This window comes from Telopea speciosissima, chromosome 2 (assembly GCF_018873765.1).
Source record: "Telopea speciosissima isolate NSW1024214 ecotype Mountain lineage chromosome 2, Tspe_v1, whole genome shotgun sequence".
Taxonomy (NCBI): Eukaryota; Viridiplantae; Streptophyta; class Magnoliopsida; order Proteales; family Proteaceae; genus Telopea; species Telopea speciosissima.
In genome coordinates this window covers 54985917-55011100 of record NC_057917.1, presented here as the reverse complement: position 1 = coordinate 55011100, position 25184 = coordinate 54985917, and the positions used below count along the sequence as shown (strand labels likewise).

At 38.9% G+C, this 25184-nt stretch overlaps 1 long non-coding RNA gene and 1 pseudogene across 1 annotated transcript; one reads left to right on the top strand and one right to left on the bottom strand.

Annotated features, from left to right (window-relative positions):
• LOC122651332 overlaps positions 1 to 22944 on the bottom strand; it is a 58055-nt pseudogene extending 35111 nt beyond the window's left edge.
• LOC122651333 lies at positions 2234 to 13766 on the top strand. The gene is made up of 3 exons (XR_006331438.1): positions 2234 to 2367; positions 6630 to 6634; positions 13752 to 13766. It is a non-coding gene; the product is annotated as an uncharacterized LOC122651333 (long non-coding RNA).
• Positions 22945 to 25184: the final 2240 nt, after the last annotated feature.

Sequence of the window (25184 nt, the reverse complement as noted above, 5' to 3'; positions counted from 1 at the left end):
TGCCAACAAGTATAGGAATTGATGGGATGAATAGGTGACTATTCCAGCACTAAAACATGGTCTGAAACTGAGAAGAGATTCAACAGAAGTTAGGGGACAGAATAGTTAATTGAAGGTTCAGACAGAACTGAAGAGAAAAACTGGTATATGCAAGGTATAGAGGTGTAGATCTAACTTGAATGAAGAAGAAGAAAATAGAAAGAAGGATACGTTAGACCTATCACCTTACCGTGGAGAAGGAATCCCATCAACTCCAGCCTTAGCATCCCACCAAAGTTCCTCATTGCATCCCACAGAACCATGCTCTGTCTCTCACAGAACTCACAAGCTCAAGGCTAAATATTTCTCAAATCATTGGGGTGTGTATGATCCCCTACTCTTTATCTATAACTTCATGGAAATAAGCAAAATAGGAACCCCCTTTCCAATGTGTAGAAGGAGGAATCCCTCACAGCCTAAGTTTTCAAAAAAAAAAGACAATCTTCTAGAACTTAACAAGATAAAAAAAACTAATACTAATCCCGTATAGGACTCAAATCCCTTTTATTTGAGCTCATAGAATCGCCCCATTACAATAGTAAACCCAAAAATACCAAGCCCATGGCTCACATAACCCATTGGACACTCAAAATTAAACATATAGGTCTATTTTTTGTCCAACCTAACCCAACCAATGGCCTGGTTTGCTGTTGGCCTTCTTGTTCTTCTGAATTGCATCACCAGACCTCCATATATGTATAAATATATATTAATATTATATACATATGCAGAATTTTCTAGCACAGTTTTCAATGACCATAATGCATTATTATGTTCAAAGAAATTCTGCACTGCAATTTTCCAAGACCCAAATCCATTATGGTCAGGTCAAACCAATGACTAGTGACCTGCCCTCATGTACTAATTAATGGAAGGGTGCGATTCCAAAACATTACTTAGGAGCTTAGTTGTAAATCTTGTATTAGTGGTCATTCTGGCTTAGCTATCAAAATTAAATTTTTGGATATTCCATTCTAAATTTTCAATTGATAATTTCTCCCAAAAAAAGGTGCGGATAAGAGAGGAGTTTGAATCCTGTCTCCCCAAAAAAAATAACTGATCATAGGCAAAAGTTCTTTAAAGTTTAAACAATCTGATTTCAATACTTTTTTTTATAGTATCTAATTTCAATAATCTGTTCTGTGCCTCTTGACTTTCCTGCAACAGAATCCTATTTAATAAGACAAATAAAATTTCAAAACCCAGAAAAAAGAGACAGGGGAATTGGACATTTATATTCCCATTGATCACTACAAAAGATGATTTTTTTTTTCTCAACCAGATCATCATCTCCAATATCCTCCATCCTCCTCATCAGAAATATACTCAACTGAGATGATTCCCATCAGGCTACAGAGTTCACTCTGTTCTCCAATCAGAATGAGCAAAGATACAGGTAGAGATAAGAATATTACCAAGCTCACTTCTTAATTAGTTTCACTTCTTGTTTCAGGCTGACATTTGACAATGAGATGGGTGTGAGGTGATCCTCTCTCACATCCAAGTGTGTACAATGTGGCAAGAAAACAGAACCTCATGATGGTAAGCTGGTAACAAGTGTAACGACAAGGTCATTGCTTTTATAATAGCCCATAATAGCCCATACTCAACTGAGAGGTAGAGATAAGAATATTACCAAGCTCACTTCTTAATTAGTTTCAATTCTTGTTTCAGGCTGACATTTGACAATGAGATGGGTGTGAGGTGATCCTCTCTCACATCCAAGTGTGTACAATTGGGCAAGAAAACAAAACCTTATGATGGTAAGCTGGTAACAAGTGTAACAACAAGGTCATTGCTTTTATAATAGCCCATAATTGTAACTTTTCAAAGATCCATAAAATTAAAGAATCAATAAGACTACAATAGTACAATGAGTCTGTTAAGTGTTAACGCTTTATATGATGTTTTATTCCCCATGTGCAACAGACAAGAGATTTACCAGTACCAATAAGGCCCCTGTGGCACAAACCCCCACCCCAAAGAAAAAGCTCGAGTGCAGATGTAAAGACAATAACTCTATATGAATAACCCACTTCAGAACCAGTGGAAGAAACCACTTTATAAATATAACACAACAGCTTGAATCATAAAATTACTATTTTCCTTCCAGAATATAACTCTCCAAGTTGTTCCAGCCTAAAATGTGATCAAATAAGCCACAGTAGGTGAAAAAAAAATAATCTTTTTAACAATATACTCACTTTGTCATCAACATCAGTAAAGTTCCGTACATAATTGACTTCATATCCCAGATATTGCAGGTATCTACTCAATTCTCAACAAAGTAAAACCTTGTTAGTATCCAAAATTAGGGCCAGCTTGGATGTCTGCATTAGGTTTAGTTAATCTCAATAAAATCAACTATTAAATTTAATGAGAGCATGGTTTGAGGAATTGATATCGGATTGGCCGATTTGTATCAGTATCGGTGGAGACCGATACCAATTCCTGACCGATACAATACCGATCCAGGGGACTGACCAAGGGTAAAATGTAATAAAACCAATTTTTATTGAAATTTAGGGGTAAAACCATCCAATACAGACCGATCCGGATCAATATCGTATCGGTATCAGTCTCAACCGATACCGATCCCTGTCCCGATTACTAAAACCATGATTGAGAGAAGGCGGGGCTTGATGACATTTCTCAATGATAATTGGATGGGGGGAATTAGTTATTGACTTGGATCTATCAAACTAGTGTCCTGAGAACCACATTCTTATTCTATTGGCCATAAAAATGAAGATTGATTCAATGTACTAACTGTTAACAAAACAGAAAATAGGAGAATGCTTGAATGATCAATGTGATCACACAAGCCTATGTATTTATAATAAAAAGAGTTACAGCATTAAGTCTAAAATACCCATAGCATAGCCGACTTAACTAGGGGATACAGAAAAACAAAAAAATAATAGTAAAAAGACCAAAATACCCCCCCCCACAGTATTCTGGTGTACATTATTCAACACCCCCCCTCAAGTTGGAGCAAATATGTCAATCATGCCCAACTTGACTAAATTAGGATGAAATAGCTTTCCAGATAATCCCTTCGTGAAAATATCAGCAAGCTGATCAGCAGACTTCACAAAGGGAACACAAATTAGCCCTTCTTCCAATTTCTCCTTGATGAAATGCCTATCCACTTCAACATGCTTGGTGCAATCATGCTGTACGGGGATATGTGCAATGTTGCTTGCAACCTTGTTGTCACAGTACAACATCATAGGAAGATGAATAGGAACACCAAGATCTTGTAGCAAACCTTTGAGCCAAAGCAGCTCACAAATGCCATGTGCCATAGCACAAAATTCTGCTTTAGCACTAGAACGAGCCACCACATTTTGCTTCTTACTATGCCAAGTAACAAGATTACCACCTACAAAAGAACAATACCCAGAGATAGACTTGCAATCTGGAGAACCAGCCCAATCAGCATCAGTATAAGCCTATTCGTAGGTGACCATGAGAAGACAGGAGAATGCCCTTTCCAGGAGCAGACTTCAAGTAGTGAAGGATACGAAGAACAGCCTCCGGATGAGAAGAGTAGGGATCATGCATAAACTGACTCTCAGTACTCATAGCAACAACAATGTCAGGACGTGTGTGTGAGAGATAAATCAACTTTCCCACTAATCTTTGATACCAGCCTTTATCAACAGGTTTACCCTCTTTTTTCTTGAGACGAACATTAGCATCCATAGGATTATCTAAAGGATGACACCCTAACAAACCAGTTCAGCCAACAAATCTAGGACATACTTCCTTTGGGAGAGAAAGATACCTTTAGAAGATCTAGATTCTGGCAACCTCAATCCCAAGAAAGTACTGTAGTTTTCCTAGATCTTTAATCTCAAACTCCTGCCCAAGAAAAGTCTTCTTCAACCAACTGATCTCATCACCATCATTGCCAATAACTACTATGTCGTCAACATAGACTATAAGAATAGTGAGTTTTCCACCAAAACTCTTTATAAAGTGAGTGTGATCAGCATTACTCTGCTTATAGCCCACAGAAATCATGGCTTTGTGAAACCGGCCAAACCATGCTCGAGGTGACTGCTTCAGCCCATAAAGTGCACGCTTTAGTTTACACACTTTACCTTGGTTTTTGTCACAAGAGAACCCTGGTGGAATGTCCATATACACCCCCTCATCCAGTTCTCCATTTAAGAAAGCATTCTTCACATCCAAGTGTTGCAATTCCCATCCAAGGTTGAATGCACAATATAACAAAACTCCAACAGTATTCAGCTTTGTAATACGGGCAAAGGTCTCCTAGTAATCAATGTCGTATGTCTGGGTGAACCCCCTTTGCCACGAGTCGTGCCTTATACCTATCCACAATCCACCTTCTATATCACTACAAACACCCACTTGCATCCAACAGTTCTCTTCCTAGGTGGAAGAACCACAAGCTCCCATGTGTTATTTTTTTTCAGGGCTGCCATTTTTTCCATCATTGCTGCCTTCTACTTTCCATCTAATAGAGTTTCCTGCCAGTTGTTAGGAATACGAACAGAAGAAAGAGAAGAAACAAAAGCACAAAAGGATGGAGAAAGAAAATTATAAGAAACAACATGGGATATAGGTTGCTGAGTGCAAGCCCTGACACCTTTGCGTAAAGGAATAGGTAGATCAAGAGAAGAAGTATTACCAGGTGGAGAAGCAGGTTCTGGAGACTGGTTCGACAACTGGATGGGTACTGGTGCTGCAGTGGATTGAAGCTGCTTATGTTTCCTCATATAGGTCTGCACATTAGATTCATTAATCATCCTCTGAAATTCACTAATGGTCTTCTGGACTGGAGTGTTCTCCCCCTGAATAGGAATGTCAACAACAGTGTCTGTGATGGTCTCCCCCTGTATAGGAACCTCTCCCCCTGAGGGAGGATTAGGAGTAGGAGGAACAAGAACAGACTCATTGTGAACATATTGCAGGGGAGGTTCTATGGTCAGCACATCTTCACTAACACTCTCCCCCTGAAGAGGTGGGGACAAATAATATGAGATACTCTCATGAAAGACAACATCCATACTTACCATAGTACATCTGGCAGGAGGACAACAACACTTGTACCCCTTTTGGGTGGCAGAGTACCCTAAGAAAATGCAGCGGAGACTACGGGGCTCAAGTTTACCAGGGGACCTAGTATCCCTGGCATAACAAACACAGCCAAACATCCTAGGGGTAACAACAAAAGAAGAAGAGCCGAGTAAAAACTCAGCAGGAGACTTGGAACCAAGAACCCGACTAGGCAACCTATTAATTAAATAGGCCGCAGTGAGGACAGCATCTCCCCAATAGAAGGACAGGATATGTCGAGCAAACATTAGTGCTCTTGCCACCTCCAAGAGATGGCGATTCTTCCTCTCAGCCACACCATTCTGGGCTGGAGTATCAACACAGCTGGTCTAATGAAAAATCCCATGGGCAGTAAGGTATTTTTGGAATTGACCTTCCATATACTCTGTCCCATTATCACTTCTCAAGACTTTGAGAGTGGCATTAAATTGGGTCTGAACCATCTTATGAAAAAGCTGAAAACATGAAAAACTTCATTTTTTGTGTGCATGAGGTAGACCCAAGTGAATCAGGAATAACAGTCCATGAAAGTGACATACCACCGATGACCAAAAATAGAAGCTTTTCTACTAGGACCCCACACATCAGCATGAACTAAATGAAACAAGTAAGAAGACCTTTTATTAGAAATAGGACAGTTTGAATGTGTCTGTTTGGCCAAGACACAAGGCTCACAAATTCTTATTACAACTTTTAACTAATGCTGGAAATAAATGTGATAAAGTTCCTACGGGGGGTGTCCTAGTCTAGAATGCCATTGGTGTAAGTCAGAGGAGAAAGATGCAGGTTGACGGAGCTGAGAAAGTAATGCTTGTGTAGCAAGAGGTTCACCATCAAGCAGGTACAATCCACCATGCACTTTACCCGATCCAATCGTCTTCCCCGAGTCCAGTTCCTGAAAGACAAAATGAGTAGGAAAAAATGTCACTTTACAATTTAGATTTTGGAAATACTACTAATAGAGAGAAGGTTAATAGTGAAATTGGGAATATGCAACACAGAAGACAAGGTAAGAGAAGGGGAACAGCTAATGGATCCTTTCCCGGAAATAAATGAGAGGGATCCATCAGCTATTTTGACTTTATCCTTGCCAGAAGTAGGTGAATAGGTATAAAAAAGGCTAGAAGAACCTATCATGTGATCAGTGCCACCAGAGTCTATAATCTATGGAGTTGAGACAACCGATGCACAATGACCAGCAAAGGAAATACCTGAACGGGCAAAGTGGGAACCTAATAGAGTGGAGTAACTGGCAGCAGATGTAGTAGAGGCGGAAGTCTGTAACATACGCTTGAAAGCCAGTAGCTCTTCCTGGGAGAGGCCATTTTCAGCAATGGGGGCCGTCGTTACACTTTCAATGTGATTGGCCCTATTTTTAGTTTTACCACGACCACGTTTGGCCTCAAAATCAGCGGGCTTCCCATGTAATTTCTAGCACTGAGCCTTAGTGTGATATGATTTGTTGCAATGGTCACACTTTATAAGCTCTTTTGCAAGAGCAGCAGTAGAAGCACTACTCTCAGAAGGAGTAGAGTTGGAACCAACAGCCTGTAGGGCTGATCTCTCAACAGTAGGAGTCAACATCATAGCAGCCCGACGTGTCTCTTCAGTATGAACATAAGAAAAGGCCTGCTCCAATGTCGGAAAGGGGACCCTACCAAGAACTTGCACACAAATTGGATCATATTCAGCATTAAGGCCAGCCAAAAAATCATAAACTCGAATCTGGTCCACATACTTTTGATAGGCAGCAATGTCGGCGGCTGTAGAGGACTGAAAACGAGAGTAGTGATCCAAGTGTTGCCATAAGCTCTTGAGGGCAGCATAGTATTTGGCGAAAGACAAACTCCTTCTAAGTAGTGGTATGGAGTGTCTTCCGAATCCCATAAACATGTGCATCATTCCCCAACTGTCCATATGTTTCCTTGGCAGCAGTTCATATCTGTGTAGTTGTGTCAAGGAGAAGGTACTGTGCAGACAGTTCTGGTTGCATGGAGTTCATAACAAAGGACATAACCATAGCATCATTAGCATTCCATCGAGCAAGAAGGGGGCCCTCTTCAGTAGGCTATGGAGAGGTGCCAATATGATGGCCAGTAAGTCCTCTTCCAGCCACAGTCAAAGAGAGAGATTTGGCCCACATTAGATAATTGGTACCATCAAGTTTCATGGCAGCAGCATTGGGGAGGAACTCAATCCTGGACTGACCATCACCTCTAGAAGTAGCCGTGCTAATATCAGAGTCTAGCATGATGAGAGCAAAAGCTTTGCAAAAAAAATTAGAAGAAGCTGAATATGAGGTCGAGTGATCCTCTTGGCAGCAGAAATTCCCTTGAAAGTAATAGCAGCAACAAGTAGCCCTAAACCCCAAAAAATCGATTAGGATTAGGGTTTTTTCAAAACCCTGAAAGGGGAGATTGATTGGGGATAGGGGTCTTCAAAAAGCTTGAAATGGGCTGAAAGTAATGTCGAGTACTCCTTGAAGCAGTGTGAATTAGATCTCCAAAGATTAGCCAAAGCAAACAACAGAAAACCCAAAAATCGATAAGAGTCAAGGTTTTTCAAAACCCTAAAGTGAGATTGATAATGGGTATAGGCTTCAAATAAGTTGAATTCCTGTGATAGTTGCTATCCAATACTGCTATGATGAATCTCCAATAAGGAAAAACAGCTTCCAAGGCACAAGAGAAACTGATCTTCAAGAAGGGGAGAACTCCAAAAAAAATCACAGAGACAAGGGCAGTAGCTATTGAGCTTGATATGTGATTAAACCATCTGTTGAAGAGGTTGAATTGAGGCCAGCATCTAGATCGTATGATCACCTCATTAGAACTGCCCTAGTGAGTGAAGAGAACCAAAAAAACAAAAGGAAAAGAGAAAGAGAAGATCGAGTGGAACTGTGGAAGAAGGTGGAAGGGATGGGGTTTTGAAACCAAGATCAGAGAAGTTGGCTCTGATGCCATGTTAACAAAACAGAAAATAGGAGAATGCTTGAATGATCAATGTGATCACTCAAGCCTATGTATTTATAATAAAAAGAGTTGCAGCATAAAGTCTAAAATACCCCTAGCATATCCGACGTAACTAGTGGATACAGAAAAACAAAGAAATAACAGTAAAAAGACCAGAATACCCCCACGGTATTCTGGTGTACATTATTCAACACTAACCAAAGGCACCACTTAATTTAGTTTGCCAAATTGGCACTTTGGCACTCATTTGCTTCACTTTCCCCAAAACAAAACTACAACAACTCAGCCTTATCCCAACTAAAGGGGGTCGGCTACAAGGATCCTTGCAAAGACAAAAACAATTAAACATACTAGTAAAAGAAAAGAGCACAACAACATCAACAAAACTCAGGGATATCCCACCTAAATGGGGTCCGCTACATGGATCATTCCCCTCCAATCAACTCTATTCAAGGCCATACTTGAGACAAGGCCCAAACTATGCATGCCTTTCCTCACTACTTCTCCTAGGGTCATTTTAAGCTGCCCCTAGCTCTTTTAGATCCTTCAATCTGAATCAAATCACTCCTCCGCATTGGTGCATCCCAAGGCCTCTATTGAACATGACCATGCCACCTCAAACAACTCTCCCGTAGCTTCTCATGTATAAGGGCTACTTCCAACTCAGCTCTAATATGGTACTTCCTTACTTTATCCTTCCTAGTCTAGCCACACATCCATCTCAACATCCTCATCTCCACCACACTTAGTTTATCAACGTTCCGCTTCTTAACTGTCCAACATTCTGCACCATACATCATAGCCGATTGTATGGCAATCCTATAAAATTTTCCTTTGAGTTTTACATGAATACACCATCACACAGTACGCCGGTTGCACCTCTCTACTTCATCCATCCTATTTTAATTCTTTGGGAAATATGATCCTCTATATCGCCTTCTTTATTTACAATAGAGCCCAGATATCTAAAATAATCGTTTTGAGGTATCTCTTAATCTTCAATATTGACCACCTTATTAACCGCCATAGTGTGGCTAAAGTTTTACACCACGTACTCTGTCTTTCTTCTACTTATCTTAAGACCTTTTTTATTCCAAGTTAGATCTCCATAACTCCAACTTGGCATTAATCCATGCTTTTGTCTCATCTACCAACAACCAACACAATATCATAAGCAAAAAGCATACACCAAGGCATCGCATCTAGTAGGTCTCTAGTTAAATCATCCATGATAAGCATAAACAAATAAGGGTTTAAGGTTGATCCTTGATGTAACCTAATGTAATCCTAGGTTTGGAAAGTCAAACTAAGAGCCAATCAACCAAGATCTGTTATGAACACCAATCGAGTGGGCCATAAATAGTAATTTTGGTCAAAATTAGGGTTAGGGTTTAATGTGTGGGTTATGTCAAGTTGATGTAGGAGAATCTAACAGTGAAGGTCTTGAGATGTTTTGATGGATGGAAGTATGTAAACTTAAATGGGCAGCAGGTTAGGGTTAGGGTTTCTGGGTTTTTGAATAGACGAATATGGGGGATTCTAGGGTTTAGGATGGTAAGTTTGGGCTAGGGTTTGGAACGAGCTCTCCTTAGCGTATGGGAGTGATTCGGTTCAAGTAAGGGCAGAATCTAATGGTTGGTTTGGTCTGTGGAAGTTTTAGGGTTTTTGGGAAAACTCAAAAACAAAAGGGGGAAAACTAAGGTTGGGGCTGTAGAGGATTTAGAAGAAGAATTGGGAGATAGGGAATGTTTCAAACTTACTGGAATGGCAGAATTATCCTGTCAGCAACTTGTTTGCTTGAAAAACTTAAATAAAAATTGAATCTTGATCTGAAACTTGAAGGAGATCTTCAAAGGAACTACCTGGGCTTCACACCGCAAGGTGTCGATTGGATCAAACACCAATCCCACCAGCTTTGATCAAACACAAAGCAAATCTTCAAAGAAGAAACAAAGGTGCATAGCAGCAATAACAGTTTTTATAAATTCAGAGGTTCTTTCACCTCCCCCGAAATTCACTTTATATATAGGGCTTAAAGCCACTTTTCTATTCAGCCTAGGAGAGTGAAAACCCCCCTGGCCAACTCTATTACATCAAGGTGACAATTAAATTGTCACATGACCTACTAAATGAAAATAAACACTAATTAATAACTTAAATTGAACCGCTGGTTCAAACCGGTTCAATTTAAGGCATAAAAACATTTAAATAAAACTAAGTATAGAGGCGAATCCCGTATGCAACCAAATTAACCCCAATTAAGGTCCATAAAAGTGACCTCTTACATTGAAAACCCATGGGACCAAAGGCCCAACATGTATATGACCCAACCCTAGACTTATTCCAAAGGAAAGAAGCCCAGATTGGTGATAAATCTGCATCATAACCCAAGCATAAATGGGAACTCACTACCTTGACCCCTCACAAAGTCACAGATCTTATGCTAGTCACCATGCCATCATGCATATCGTTAAGGGAAAATTACACATACACCCCCTGTACTTTGCCTAAAGCAATAATAAATACGAGGTTTCCAAAAACCAGCTTGTATACCCCCTTGATTTTAAAAATTAAAATTAAAAAAAAAAACAAAAGATGTAACAGTCCGCTAGGAACTCAACGTCAAGTGATGACGTCACAGCTCTATTATATTTGAAATGACAAAAGTACTCTTTATAAAAAAATCTCTCCTCTTTCTCCGACCGTCTTCCCCGACCCAACCCACTCCTCTCCCTGTGCGTGGCACCCTCTCCCCTCGCCCTTCCTACTGCAAGCACCCAACCTTCGCTAGTTTCTTTCCATTCCAACCGCAAGGAGACTCTGATCCTCTCTCATCTTTGCCTGTTTTACAGTAAAAACTACACCACCAAGAAACCAAAAAAAACAGCCCTGATTTCACTACCTCCTTTTCACGGCCGGAAAGTATATATACACAAAGATCTGATCTCCCAAAAAGAGAAAAGGGGAAATTAAACAAGGAAAACAAAAAAGAAAAAGATGAGCACAAAGAGAAAAGAATAGAGGAAATCAGTAGAGAAAGAACGGAGGAGCTCTTCAAGGTCTCTGGTTTCATCTCCATCTTTTAATGCTTCAAGAACTCGTTCAAAGACGATGCCTTTCTACTCGTAACCAAACTCTTGAGCTGATTTTGGAGTAGTCCCATGAAGCTCGGGTGATGCAAGAACTCAGCACTGACCACGAATCGCTCCATCTCTTTACCGACGTACACAGGAAGGAGACACTCACACGCTTTGTGTGAGGTGCGGACGCCGCAGCTTTCATCTTCAAAAGAGCAGATGTGCAGTCTGCGTTTACCCTTCAGCCCGTATTAGGACATGTAAGCCACCCTTCTAATTATCTCTTCCATACATGTTTTACTTTCCCTGTTTACCTCAAAAGTTCTGGTTTTTCTTCTGATTTGGATTTTATTTTCTCTTTCCTCTTTTGTTGGTTTTGATTATGATTTCAGATAACAGGATCGTGACGGCCATTAGGAGGAAGACGACCGGAACTGGTCGGATGATGTACCTCCCCCACAGGCCCTGTAGATTCAGGAGTAATTTCAGAGAAGGTGAACCTGATTTCTGTCTCTGATTTCATTCATTCATTATTCGAACGTGACAGGGATGATGGGTGAGATTTGGGGAAGACGATGGTCATTGGTTTGTTAAGAGTGTTATGAAAGGGTATAAGAGTCATTTCATGTCGAAAGTATATCCCACGTCATCACCTAATGGTGAGTTCCTAACGGACTGATACTTTTGTTTTTTTTTTTTTAAATCGAGGGGATGTACAAGCTGGTTTTTGGAAATCTCGGGTTTATTATTACTTTAGGCAAAGTAGGTGTATGCGTAATTTTCCTGATCTTTAATTATATCCATGTATTTACATGGCACTCTTCTCTTCGCTAGAGTGTGCCAGATTAGCTCTCTAGGAACTCTAGCATAGATTTTTCTAGGTCAATAAAGACCATATGAAGATCTTTTTTTTGCTTCTCTATACTTTTCCACGAGTCTCCTAAGTAAAAATATAGCTTCCATCGTGGATCTACCTAGCATAAAGCCAAATTGGTTCTTCGAAATAGTAGTTTCCATTCTAAGGTGGGTATCAATAACCATCTCCCATAACCTCATCGTATGGCTCATCAGCTTTATGCCTCTATATTTATTGCAACTTTGAATATTACCTTTATTTTTGTAAATCAGCACCACAATGCTTCTCCATTCATCCGGCAATTTCTTAGTACTCAAAAATCTTGTTAAACAGCTTGGGCTATCGTTGGTATAGTTTAACTTTATATTATCTGACACATAAACATAAATAGATGTGTTTGGTATGATTTATGACTCCCATTTCTCATATAAATCAATACAACAACAACAACAACAACCATAACGTTATCCCAACTAAATGGGGTCTGCTACATGGATCCGATAGATGCTATGACAGTAATGGAAGTAAGAGAAATAAAAGGAGTAAAAGGGAGTTAGAAGAAAATAAGTAAAGGTATAAGTCGAAGTAGTAGTCAAAGCAGCATCCTGGGAACAATCCCCTATAAGGGGTCTGCTACACGGGTCTTTGTCCTCAAACAACTCTATCTACGGTCATACTAGGATCGAGCCCTACCACATGCATACCCTTTCTTACCACTTCTCCAATAGTCATTTTAGGTCTGCCCCTACCTCTTTTAGCTCCGTCAAGCTGAATCTGGTCACTCTTCCTTACTGGTGCATCCATGGGTCTCTGTTGAATATGACCATACCACCGCAACCGGCTTTCACGGAGTTTGTCCTGTATTGATGCAACTCCCAAATCGGTTCTAATACAATCATTCCTTACTCTATCTCTCCTAGTCTTGCCGCATATCTACCTCAACATCTTCATCTCCGCCACACTCATCTTGTCTATATTACTTTTCTTTACTGCCCGACATTCCGCCCCATAAGTCGTAGCTGGTCTTATTACTGTCTTGTAGAATTTCCCCTTAAGCTTAACGGGCATACGTTTGTCACATAACACTCCCAATGCACCTCTCCACTTCATCCACCCTACTTTAACTCTGTGGGACACATCATCCTCTATATCCCACTCTTTGTTAATGATTGACACCAAGTATCGAAAGCATTCACTTTGTGGTAGCTCTTGCTCCTTAAGTTTCACCACTTCATCACCTCTCCTATTTTGACTGAAGTTACACATCATATATTCTGTCTTTGTTCTGCTCAACTTAAAACCTCTTGATTCCAAGCTTGATCTCCAAACCTCCAATTTCGCATTAATCCCTTCCACTGTCTCATCGATCAAAACAATATCACCAGCGAATAGCATACACCAAGGAACCTCATCCTGGATGTGTCTGGTTAAATCATCCATGATGAATACAAAGAAATAAGAGCTTAGAGCTGATCCTTGGTGTAACCCAATTGTAATTGGGAATTCACTACTTTGGCCCTCTGCAGTTCGGACACTCATCACCACGCCCTCATACATATCCTTAATTATACCCACATAATTACTTGAGCTCATTCTCTTGCTTAGGACATGCCAAATGAGATCTCTAGGGACTCTGTCATAGGCCTTTTCTAGGTCGATAAAGATCATATGGAGGTTCCTTTTGTGAGCTCTAAAAATTTCCTTAAGTCTCCTAAGAAGGTAAATCAATATAAGTATAAATTCGCAAACTATTCAAGAGTTGTTTATGCTTTATTACCATAAGCTGTTAATGTTTGTTTATGTGGGTATCATTAATAATGAACATGTGCAAAATTGCTACTTAAGTGGGGGTAAAATGGTAAAATGAACGAAAATTAGAAGTCTGTCTCTCTCTCTCCCGCCCCCACCCTCTCTTAACATATATTATATTATATATCATATCAATATATGATATATACATATTATATAATATATCAATATATTATAGATTTTCTAGAAACAGCCTCTCTGCGAAAGCAAGGGTAAGGTTGCGTACATTATGACCCTCCCCAAACCCCGCAGTGGTGGGAGCCTCGTGCACTCCGTACGCCCTTTTTATCAATATATTATAGATTTATAATATATATATTTAACCACAGGCCTTACATAATCGATCACATCATATAGATATCCCTTCAACACAAACATAGGTCATTGAAAGGATTGATGAGCATATTTCATGTACGAATTTATCCCTTTATTTTCATCATTTAATTCCTAGAACGATGCTACTCGAGGTATTTTTCTGTGTTTTCAGGTTTAGGATAATCTTAGTAGAAGTGGAGTAATAAAGCTAAAAAAAGCCAAAAAGAAGAAGATTCAATGAAGATAGGAGCTGAAGATCAAAGCGAGCCGATTCGAGTTAAGAGAAGAAGAAGAATGAGAGGAAAGAGAAAAAAATAAAGCATAGGGGCATATTGGTAATTTTGACGAATCAAGAATCTTTAAGAAGATATCAGATATTGGGCTCATATCGTTCAGAATTTAAAATGATGCAACTTTAAATCTCAGGGTTAGTCCATCCGGGGCCAAGATAGAGAGCTATAGTCAAAAAGAGGATTTTGACTAAGTTTGGATATTGGTTTTTTTTTTAATAATTTAATTCATCCCATATCTCTCTCTCTCCCACGTCTCTTTCCATCTCCCTATTTTCTACCCCCAATTCCTCTCTCTTATGTCTCTCCTCTCCCTCATGGATTCTCTCTTTCACATTCCCACACGGTTTTTCCCTCCTAGCAGGACCCACTCTCTCCTATCCAAAATAAGGAAACCCAAAACCTACCGCCCTCCTCTCCTTCTCTCCTTTTTTCCTATATATACTACCCCACAGCCCCCTACCAAAGGGATTGGAACTCTTCACAAAAAAATTCCAGCGCTGAAACCCAGATTTAGCGCCTCCTCATTCTCCTTTTCTCTTTATTTTTGTAATTCTTTAGCTTACTTATTTTCTGCATTAGCTTTGAATTTACATTGTAATTGGAGCATCTATTTGGGCTGTAATTGAAGCTTAGTTGGAGCTTGGATTCGAAAGTTTGGATTATTTCATGCGAGTTCATTCAGTAATGTTGTTCTCTCTCTCTTTATTTTCATTGAGTTCCATGTCTTGTTTCTCTTTATTTTATTGTTGTTCCCTCTTCATCATGGTTAACTAAATCATCCAACTTGGGGATTGGATGAAACCATGAGAGAAGAGTGATTTGTGATTAATTGGTTCCCATTAATTTAACTTCCACGCAACCAAAACTAAATTGCAAAGTATTAAATCATTCATGCCACTGATTCCAATCGTATGCATAATTATTAACTTCCAATCTAGTCTTGTCTACAATCTTTTATGCAATGTGTGTTGTGAATTACTCATAGGATATATTTGGTTTAGAGACTCGTATCTTCTATTGACCTATTTCATGCATGCGATTTAGGGATCAATTTAGTTACTTGTTTCTTAGATTTCATGGTGGATTCCAATTCCTAGGTTATTTTTTCTCATACCATATCACTTTGTTTAATTTAGTTCTAGTTGCATTCTATTTTATATTCATTCTATTTTTGCTAATTTAATTTGCTTAGTTTTACTTCCATTGTTTTTGCATTATTGTTAGCCTAGTTTAATTTAATTTGTGACAACCCCAATTGATTAGTGCACTTTGCCTAAGTTAGAACTGTTATTCCATAGAGCTCACCTCCTTGTGATCGACCCGCATCTACACACGACCCGTGTGTTTGCAGTATTACTTTTTAAATCAAACAAGTTCTCTAAACCAAATATATCCTATGAGTAATTCACAACACATATTGCATAAAAGATTGTAGGCAAGACTAGTTTGGAAGTTAACAATTACGTATACAATTGGAATCAATGGCATGAATGATTTAAAACTTTGCAATTTAGTTTTGGTTGCATGGAAGTTAAGTTAATGGGAACCAATTAATCACAAATCACTCTTCTCTCATGGTTTCATCCAATCCTCAAGTTGGGTGATTTAGTTAACCATGATGAAGAGGGAACAACAATAAAATAAAGAGAAACAAGACATGGAACTCAATGAAAATATAGAGAGAGAGAACAACATTATTGAATGAACTCGCATGAAATAATCCAAACTTTCGAATCCAAGCTCCAACTAAGCTTCAATTACGGCCCAAATAGATGCTCCAATTACAATGTAAATTCAAAGCTCCAATTACAATTCAAAGTAAAAATAAATCCTAAACAATTGGTCTAATGCAGAAAATAAGTAAGCTAAAGAATTAAAAAAATAAAGAGAAAAGGAGAATGAGGAGGCGCTAAATCTGGGTTTCAGCGCTGGAATTTTTTTGTGAAGAGTTCCAATCCCTTTGGTAGGGGGCTGTGGGGTAGTATATATAGGAAAAAAGGAGAGAAGGAGAGGAGGGCGGTAGGTTTTGGGTTTCCTTATTTTAGATAGGAGAGAGTGGGTCCCGCTGGGAGGGAAAAACTGTATGGGAATGTGAAAGAGAGAATCCGTGAGGGAGAGGGAGAGGGAGAGGAGAGACATCAGAGAGAGGAATTAGGGGTAGAAAATAGGGAGATGGAAAGAGACGTGGGAGAGAGAGATATAAGATGAATTAAATTATTAACAAAAAAAAACCCAATATCCAAACTTAGTCAAAATCCTCTTTTTGACTATAGCTCTCTATCTTAGCCCCGAAGGGACCCACCCTGAGATTTAAAGTTGCATCATTTTAAATTCTGGACAATACGAGCCTAATATCTGATATCCTTCTGAAAGATTCTTGATTCGTCAAAATTACCAGTACGCCCCTATGCTTTATTTTTTTCTCTTTCCTCTCATTCTTCTTCTCTTAACTCGAATCGGCTCGCTCTGGTCTTCAGCTCCTATCTTCATTGAATCTTCTTCTTTTTGGCTTTTTTTAGCTTTATTACTCCACTTCTACTAAAATTATCCTAAAACCTGAAAACACAGAAAAATACCTCGAGTAGCATCGTTCTAGGAATTAAATGATGAAAATAAAGGGATAAATTCGCACATGAAATATGCTCATCAAGGATCTCGGACAACCCACCAAAGCACGAAAGCTAGGATCCTTCAGAAATGGATTCCTACTCAAAGAGTACATAACTGCATGGATAAGCTCATACTAACCCGTCAATTTATATATATATTAGTAGATGTGAACCTTGGCACAACGGTTAAGTTGTATTGCGACTAATGGTTGCGTATTCAAAACTTGGAAACAACCTCTCATGCAAAGCAAAAGGGTAAGGCTGCATGCATTTGCACCTCCCAAACACTGCAGTAGTGGGAGCCTCGTGCATTAAGCTACTCTCTATAAATATATTATATATACATAAATTATATATTATATGCATTATAATATTATAAAATATAATATAAAAAGAAATGCTATTGTTATATATAATAATAAATAATATATTATATTATATTATGGGTTGATGTTTTCTATAGGGGCCGTTGTATGTCCCAGTCCGGACGAGTGACCTGCTTCTGATTGAGGGAACTAAAAGAGCCAGGGGCAGGCCTAAGATAACCATAGGAGAAGTGGTGAAGAAAGACATGTTTAGCTTAGGCCTTGTTCCTAGCATGACATCAAATAGAGCTGAGTGGAGAGCAAAGATCCATGTGGCCGACCCCATCTAGTTGGACTGATGTTGTGATGCTGTTGTTTTGAATAAACTCCATTTTCAAGGCTTGGAGCAGTATGTTGGGCAATTTAAGAAGCTAGGAAGGATCGATGCCCTAGAGTTTGTGTCGATGTTGTGTGCCCCTTCCCTTTACTTCTATATTAATGTTCTGTCTCTACTAGGATCCATGTAAGTATGTAACTGACCCCATTAAGTTAGGATAAGGCTGAATTGTTGTTGTTGTTGTTCTCTATGGAAGAGCCAATGAGAGTACATGCATTGGCATCATGGGGACGGGATTTCCGCCTTTCATGGGGGGTGGGGCGATCATTTTACTCCCCCCCGTGTCTAGATGTGGGCGGTACAATCCCCCCCCCCCACAAAGAACTTTCTTCCATATATTATATAACATATATTATATTATGAATAATAAAATACATAATATATTCTTCACTTAGGCATTTGAAACCTATTTTTCATTATATAATCTATTATGTCTAGTAGTAACCAAACTATTATTGTCTACAGCCCATAACCTACTATTATAATTGATTATTCAGAAATAGATCATAAATATAAATATAAACTATGCCAAAGAGAGCCTTGGTAAAACAAGCTAAACCACATATTCCTAGGCTCTTCCACACTTTGATTGGGACTCCGTTTGGACCTAGTGTCTTGCTTACTTTCATCATTCTTAAAGCTTCTTTGACTTCAGAGACCCTAATTTTGCGTATATATTCACAGTAAATGGTGTCATGATGAGTAATACAGCCCTCTAGGACATTATTACTCGAAAAGTCTTCATTTAGGAGACTACAGAAATACTCATTCCAATGTTTCATAATGTCCATCCCTTATTAATACTTCACCATCATCACTTTTAATACACCTAACATGGTCGACATCTCTACTCATCTTTTCTCTTGCTTTAGCTATCCTATAGATAGCTTTTTTTCCCTTCCTTTGTATTCGGATTGTTATAAAGATCATCATATTTCCTCACCTTCACATTCCCCACAATTTTCTTAGCTTCATTTCTAGCAAATTTATACCTTTTTATATCCTCTACCTCGTCATCCCACCACCAAGACTCACTAGAGAAATGATGTTTACCTTTTTATTCCCCCGTACCTCCTTAGCAACCTTCTTAATATAAATCGTCATCTCGTTCCACATCAAATTAGTGTCACCTTCAAGGGCCCACTTTCCTTGCTTGACCACTTAATGTAGTCCTAGGTAAGAGTAATCCCACTAGGAACCAGGGTAATAGGGTCACACACAAAGGCTGGCCGATTGGGTTAGGGTTTAGTAATTTAAGGCAAAACTAGGATTAGGGTTGGATATTGGGAAAGGGGTTTATAGGATATTAATGAGCAGGTCTAGGGGGTTATTTTGGTATAAAGAAGTTGGGGTTTGGATGAGTTACGAAATTCTGTAATTTAGGGCAGAATTGGATTTAGGGTTTTGATGGACAGATTGGGCTGCAACTGAGATCGAGTGGAGGGAAAAGTGTGGGGGACGTATGCTGGAAGTTTGGTTTGAAACTGATGGTCAGATTTGAAGTTATGAGGGAGTCCTAGTTAAGGTAGGAGTTGCAGGTTTAATGGAGGTTAGGGTTTGATGGATGGAGGGGAAGGATATATGCAAGAAACTAAAATTACTTACTGGTTTGATCTCCTTCAAAGGCAGCAGCAGCAGCTTGAAGGAGCTCGATTGAAGAAGAAGAAGAACCTCCCAATACTGGACAGACGCAAGGAGTCGTGAGAGTCCACGCACCCTAGCACCTTGAGATCCACAAGGCAACACTCACACAAGGGAGGAATAGCAGCAACAAAGGCAGCAAGCATAAAGCTGAGTTTTTATTAATCAAAATTCGCATTCAATGCTGGCCTCCCGTACAAACTTATATAAAAGACTCAAAAATAGATTTAGATACTAAAAAGGAAAGGCCTAACCCTATCTCTAACCTATTAGGTAACTTAAACTGACTAGGAAACTGAAATACTAAAGGAAATAGACTCAAAACATGGCTGGACTTATAGAATCCTAATCCAGCCTAATTTACATCATATGTCCACTTAAGTTGTCACATGACCACTTAACCAACTCACATGACCACTTAAATTGAACCAATTGGATGCAACCAATTTGAACCGGCTCAATTAAAAAATATAAAAATAAATTAAGTATTGAGCTAATCCTGTATGCAACCTATATACCCCTAGTTTAGGCTCATTAAAGTGGCCTAATACATAGAAAACCCTTGGGAACAAAGGCCCAACAAGTATATAACCCAACCCTAGGCCTATTCCTAATAAAAGAAGTTCAATTTGGTGATAATTCTGCATCAACTCTCCCCAACTTGAAAATATTCGTCCTCGAATTTTGTAGTGGTAAGGGGGAAGCAACATGTGATCAGCAGCTTTGACCATCCCCAAACAGAATTCCTGTGAAGCAGGAACATTGGGGATAAAATCTCCAAGGCGTGGAGGTTTCTCTTCAAAGAACCATGGTGGCATAACAAACTCTATGTGTTCGTTTTCTGAATCAACAGCAACTGTGAATGTCCTGTCCATAGAGTCTTCAGTGTTAGCAACCTTCGCATCTAATACTTGAGACACAAGCTCCACCTCTTCAAAAACAGCATCTTGAATGCCAATAATTTCTTGTGGAGTGTTCTCAACCACCTCTTCATCTTTTGTTGTTTCAGCTTTTTCTACTTTGCTCTCTGCGATGTAGACCTCTTCAGTAGTTTCTTATACCATTGTGTTTTGGACCTCCACATCAATTTGATGGCCAAGCTTCTCAACCATGATCTCAACTACTGGTGCAGCTTGGTCTACTTGAATTTCTTTAGCTATAGGTTCTTGAATCTCTTCAACACAAACCGCCTTAGTAGAATCTTCTGTTGGTGCATCCGCTATTGGTGAAACTTCAAACACAGTTGATGCCACTTGCGTTTGAGTTGACATGTTCGGCAGTCCCTGTGGCTGTACAGTCGATGTGGTCATCTTTGGTTGTAACCCTTTTAGAGTAAAACAATGGTATAGATGGTGTCTATCAGGTAGGACACACGAGTTGTTTTCAGGTGCAATCCAACCTTGTCGCTCGTCCAACCAATCACAACCTACTGCAATAAAGTTCTTTGGAAATCGTACCGGCTGACACCAAGCACCGTCAGAGCATGACGAACGCTCAAATTCAACAAAGACTTTACCTGTAAGCATGATGCAAATCTCTCCTGATTGGGACAACATATCAACCACAGATTGTGAAATAATGTTGTTACGTCGCCTCTCATCAACAATTAATATAGTTGTGCTCCCATTGGGTAGATGTACTCGGGTCTTGAAAACGAAGGGAGGTGGGTCTTTCGAGGCTTGGTTGGAGCTTCCCCCGCCATAGCTCTGATACCAATTTAATGTAGTCCTAGGTAGGAGTAATCCCACTAGGAACCAGGGTAATGGGGTCACACACAAAGGCTGGCCGATTGGGTTAGGGTTTAGTAATTTAGGGCAAAACTAGGATTAGGGTTGGATATTGGGAAAGGGGTTTATAGGGTATTAATGGGCAGGTCTAGGGGGTTATTTTGGTATAAAGAAGTTAGGGTTTGGATGAGTTACGAAATTCTGCAATTTAGGGTAGAATTGGATTTAGGGTTTTGATGGACAAATTGGGCTGCAACTAAGATCGAGTGGAGGAAAAAGTGTGGGGGATGTATACTGGAAGTTTGGTTTAAAACTGATGGTCAGATCTAAAGTTATGAGGGAGTCCTAGTTAAGGTAGGAGTTACAAGTTTAATGGAGGTGAGAATTTGATGGATGGAGGGGAATGATACATGCAAGAAACTAAAATTACTTACTGGTTTGATCTCCTTCAAAGGCAGCAGCAGCAACAGCTAGAAGGAGCTCGATTGAAGAAGAAGAAGAAGAAGAAGAAGAACCTCCCAATACTGAACAGACGCAAGGAGTCGTGAGAGTCCACTCACCCTAGCACCTTGAGATCCACAAGGCAACACTCACACAAAGGAGCAATAACAGCAACAAAAGCAACAAGCGTAAAGCTGAGTTTTTATTAATCAAAATTCGGATTCAATGCTAGCCTCCCGTACAAACTTATATAGAAGACTCAAAAATAGACTTAGACATTAAAAAGGAAAGGCCTAATCATATCTCTAACCTATTAGGTAACTTAAACTGACTAGGAAACTGAAATACTAAAGGAAATAGACTCAAAACATGGTTGGACTTATAGAGTCCTAATCCAGCCCAACTTACATCACATGACCACTTAACCAAGTCACATGATCATTTAAATTGAACCAATTGGATGCAACCAATTTGAACCGGTTCAATTAAAAAAAAAAACTAAGTATTGGGCTAATCCCGTATGCAACCTATATACCCCTAGTTTAGGCTCATTAAAGTGGCCTAATACATAGAAAACCCTTGGGAACAAAAGCCCAACATGTATATAACCCAACCCTAGGCCTATTCCTAATAAAAGAAGCTCAATTTGATGATAATTCTGCATCACCACTTTATCTGTACATGAAATCAATGGATCTCCTTTTAAACTCTGCTACTTTATCTTAGGACAAATAGGCTACTCTATCTTATAAATTTGCAAAATGAGACACATATCCAGGACCACCAATCTATGTTGAGTGGTTAGAAGCAAAACAACTCGGATATCCTTTAAACATTGCCATATTGAATGATCCAAAGAGACCCATAAAGCCTACAATCTCTGTAAAGGAAAATCTGTCCAAAATCATTTTAAGTCCTCAGTTAACTTCATTATAAGGGAACTTGTTAAATTCCATATGTAAAAGCTCTTCAAAAAAATTTCTTTTTCTATTAAAATGCTTTCCTCGGTACACCAACAGAAACATACCAAATCAAGATACATCATGGGAAAGCTTAAAGGACGAAGAATAGCAGAATGATTAGACAGATGAGTTCACCTATAGAGTACATCGAAGGCGACATAAGCACGAGCGTGGCCAATGTGGCTGTAATCATAGGCAGTGATGCCACCAACGTACATGCCCACCTTACCAGGCTCTTTGGGCTTGAAGATTTCCTTCTGTTTAGTCATAGCGTTGTAGACCTGAAATTCCTGGTTCGCCATTAAACTTAGGGTTTCTGCAACTTGAACCCTAACTCCGGAGAGACGAACCCGCTTCACCTCTTGCCGCGTGTGTTGGTTTATAAGACCTTTTCGAGTTTTTATACAATGCTACCTGAGATTGGAGAAAGAGCTCCCACACCCCACAGCACCCAATGCGTGTACAGTTTCAGCTGGAGATTTTGTTACCTTTATGACGTTTAATTAGTTATGTATAGAGGAAAAGGCACTTTCCCGTCACCGGTGGGAGAAGACGTTCCGATCCTCCAATCTCTCAACGGGCTAACTTGAGATTCGAGGGGTCACCGGCGCGGAAGAATTTTCCGATCCTACTTGGGTTCCCAACTGTATTATAGTTTTTCACTTTTTCTATTATTTTGATGTTTTGTTAAAAAAAATAGGGTGCATAAATTATATCAAACACTTTTAAAAAATGTTTATGTATCAGAAAATGAAAATGAAAAATGATCAAAAAAGACCCTAAACCATGGCCTTTAAAAATTAGAGATTCTAAAACGATGAATCGAAAAACTAAATTCAAGAACACAGATATTCAATGAAACATATCGAGTCTAATATCAATTGATAGAAATAATCTAGAAGTTCAATATGTCGAATCACTGAATAATAATATAAAATTTGATTTGAGATATACCTTAATCTAAATCATTTGACGAAGAATTCTCCATAGCGTTGTTTCTCCCTTTGTTGATCTTGTTTGTCCCCTTGTCCACACAATTGCTAGTGTTAGCAACTAATAGACATTGTTAACATTGTACAGAATGGGAGCAGTGACAAGGCTCCCAACCTTGTCAGACTAAACAACTGATGTCTATTCTATAATGGGCTCAGTCTTTAAAAAGGCCTACACATAGGGTATAAACTTTATACATATTAGAGCGGGTTAAATGGAAAAACATTAACCATTAAGTGGACCGCCTCCTATATTGAGCTCCATCCAATCAAGTCCATTAGTCAACACTCATCCACTAATCCATATCCATACAATGACTGTACGCTAGCTTCATAAAGAAAATATTACAGTATCTTCCAAAATTTCTTTAAATTCTTACTTACTAAGAAAACCAAAATCATACTCATATCTTCCAAATTTTCTCTTTTTTCTGAGACATAGATATAACAAAAGAATGAGTTTTTCAAATCTTTCGGAGACATAAATATAACAGAAGAATTAATTTTTTTTGAGACATAAATATAGCATGAGTTTTTTAAAGTCTAACTGACGTACCAAGAAAACCCGATCATCAGATATTGCGAGGTGCATGTAGAGGAAATCAAGACCATTCTCCTCCTCACAGTGCAAGCATGTATATATGTTTTTCTAACGATCATTGTTGGATTCGGTAACAAATGCCATTGTGATTTTGAGAATGAATTCTTAGAGGTATGCAGAGATGAGAAATTTGGATTCTTGGAGATAAGCAGAGACGAGAAATTTTGGAATTTTTGGAGCTACACAAAAATGATTTTGGGAGAGGATTCTTGAAGCTACGTTCAATTGATTTCAATTAGGGAAGTAAACGGATCGAATTCAGTCGGATAGTGGCATTATCATATTTGTATCCGATTATATTCGGACGGATTCGGATAATTTTCAGATACTGATTTTTTGAATACAGATTCTCCTCAATATATATGAATACGGATCAAATACGATTTTTCGACTATCTGTTGACATATTTACCCTTTTTATGATGAGGGTTAGGGTTGAGACTTGAGAGTTCAGTAATTACCCTTTCTTGTACTCTTCTTAGTCTTTTATTCTCTTACGTTTTTCACTTTTGATTTTTTAATAGATATGTAATTCCATGTATCACATTGCATAAAACAATACATATAAACCAATAGCAAATCTAGAAAAAGAATCACATTATCTTAACTTATAAATTTATAAAAATAAAATAACAAAATCCAATAAGGTAACTTAAAAGGATAGACAAACATAGAGTTATATTTTAGATATTTTATTATCGTCGGACTGCTAAACAAATCGGATAATAATCGGTCGGATAGGGGGATTATCATATTCATATTAGAATAGATTCGGACTGATTCAGATTCTCCTAAACGGATACGAACGCGAATCGAATACAAATTTACGAATATCCATTTACATCCCTAATTTCAATATCTTAGACCTACAAAAATTTCAATTTGAGGTTTACAAGATTTTCTCTTTTTCAATTTAAAGCAAGGTTGGGCTAGGCTGGGCTGAGTTTCGATTGGTTGCAAGGGAATTGCGATGACTGCCAGTGGAGAGTAAAGGTAATAATGCTTCAAGTGTTCCACGCTGGTTGTTCCTATTATTTTACATCTTTGCCCCTTTGATT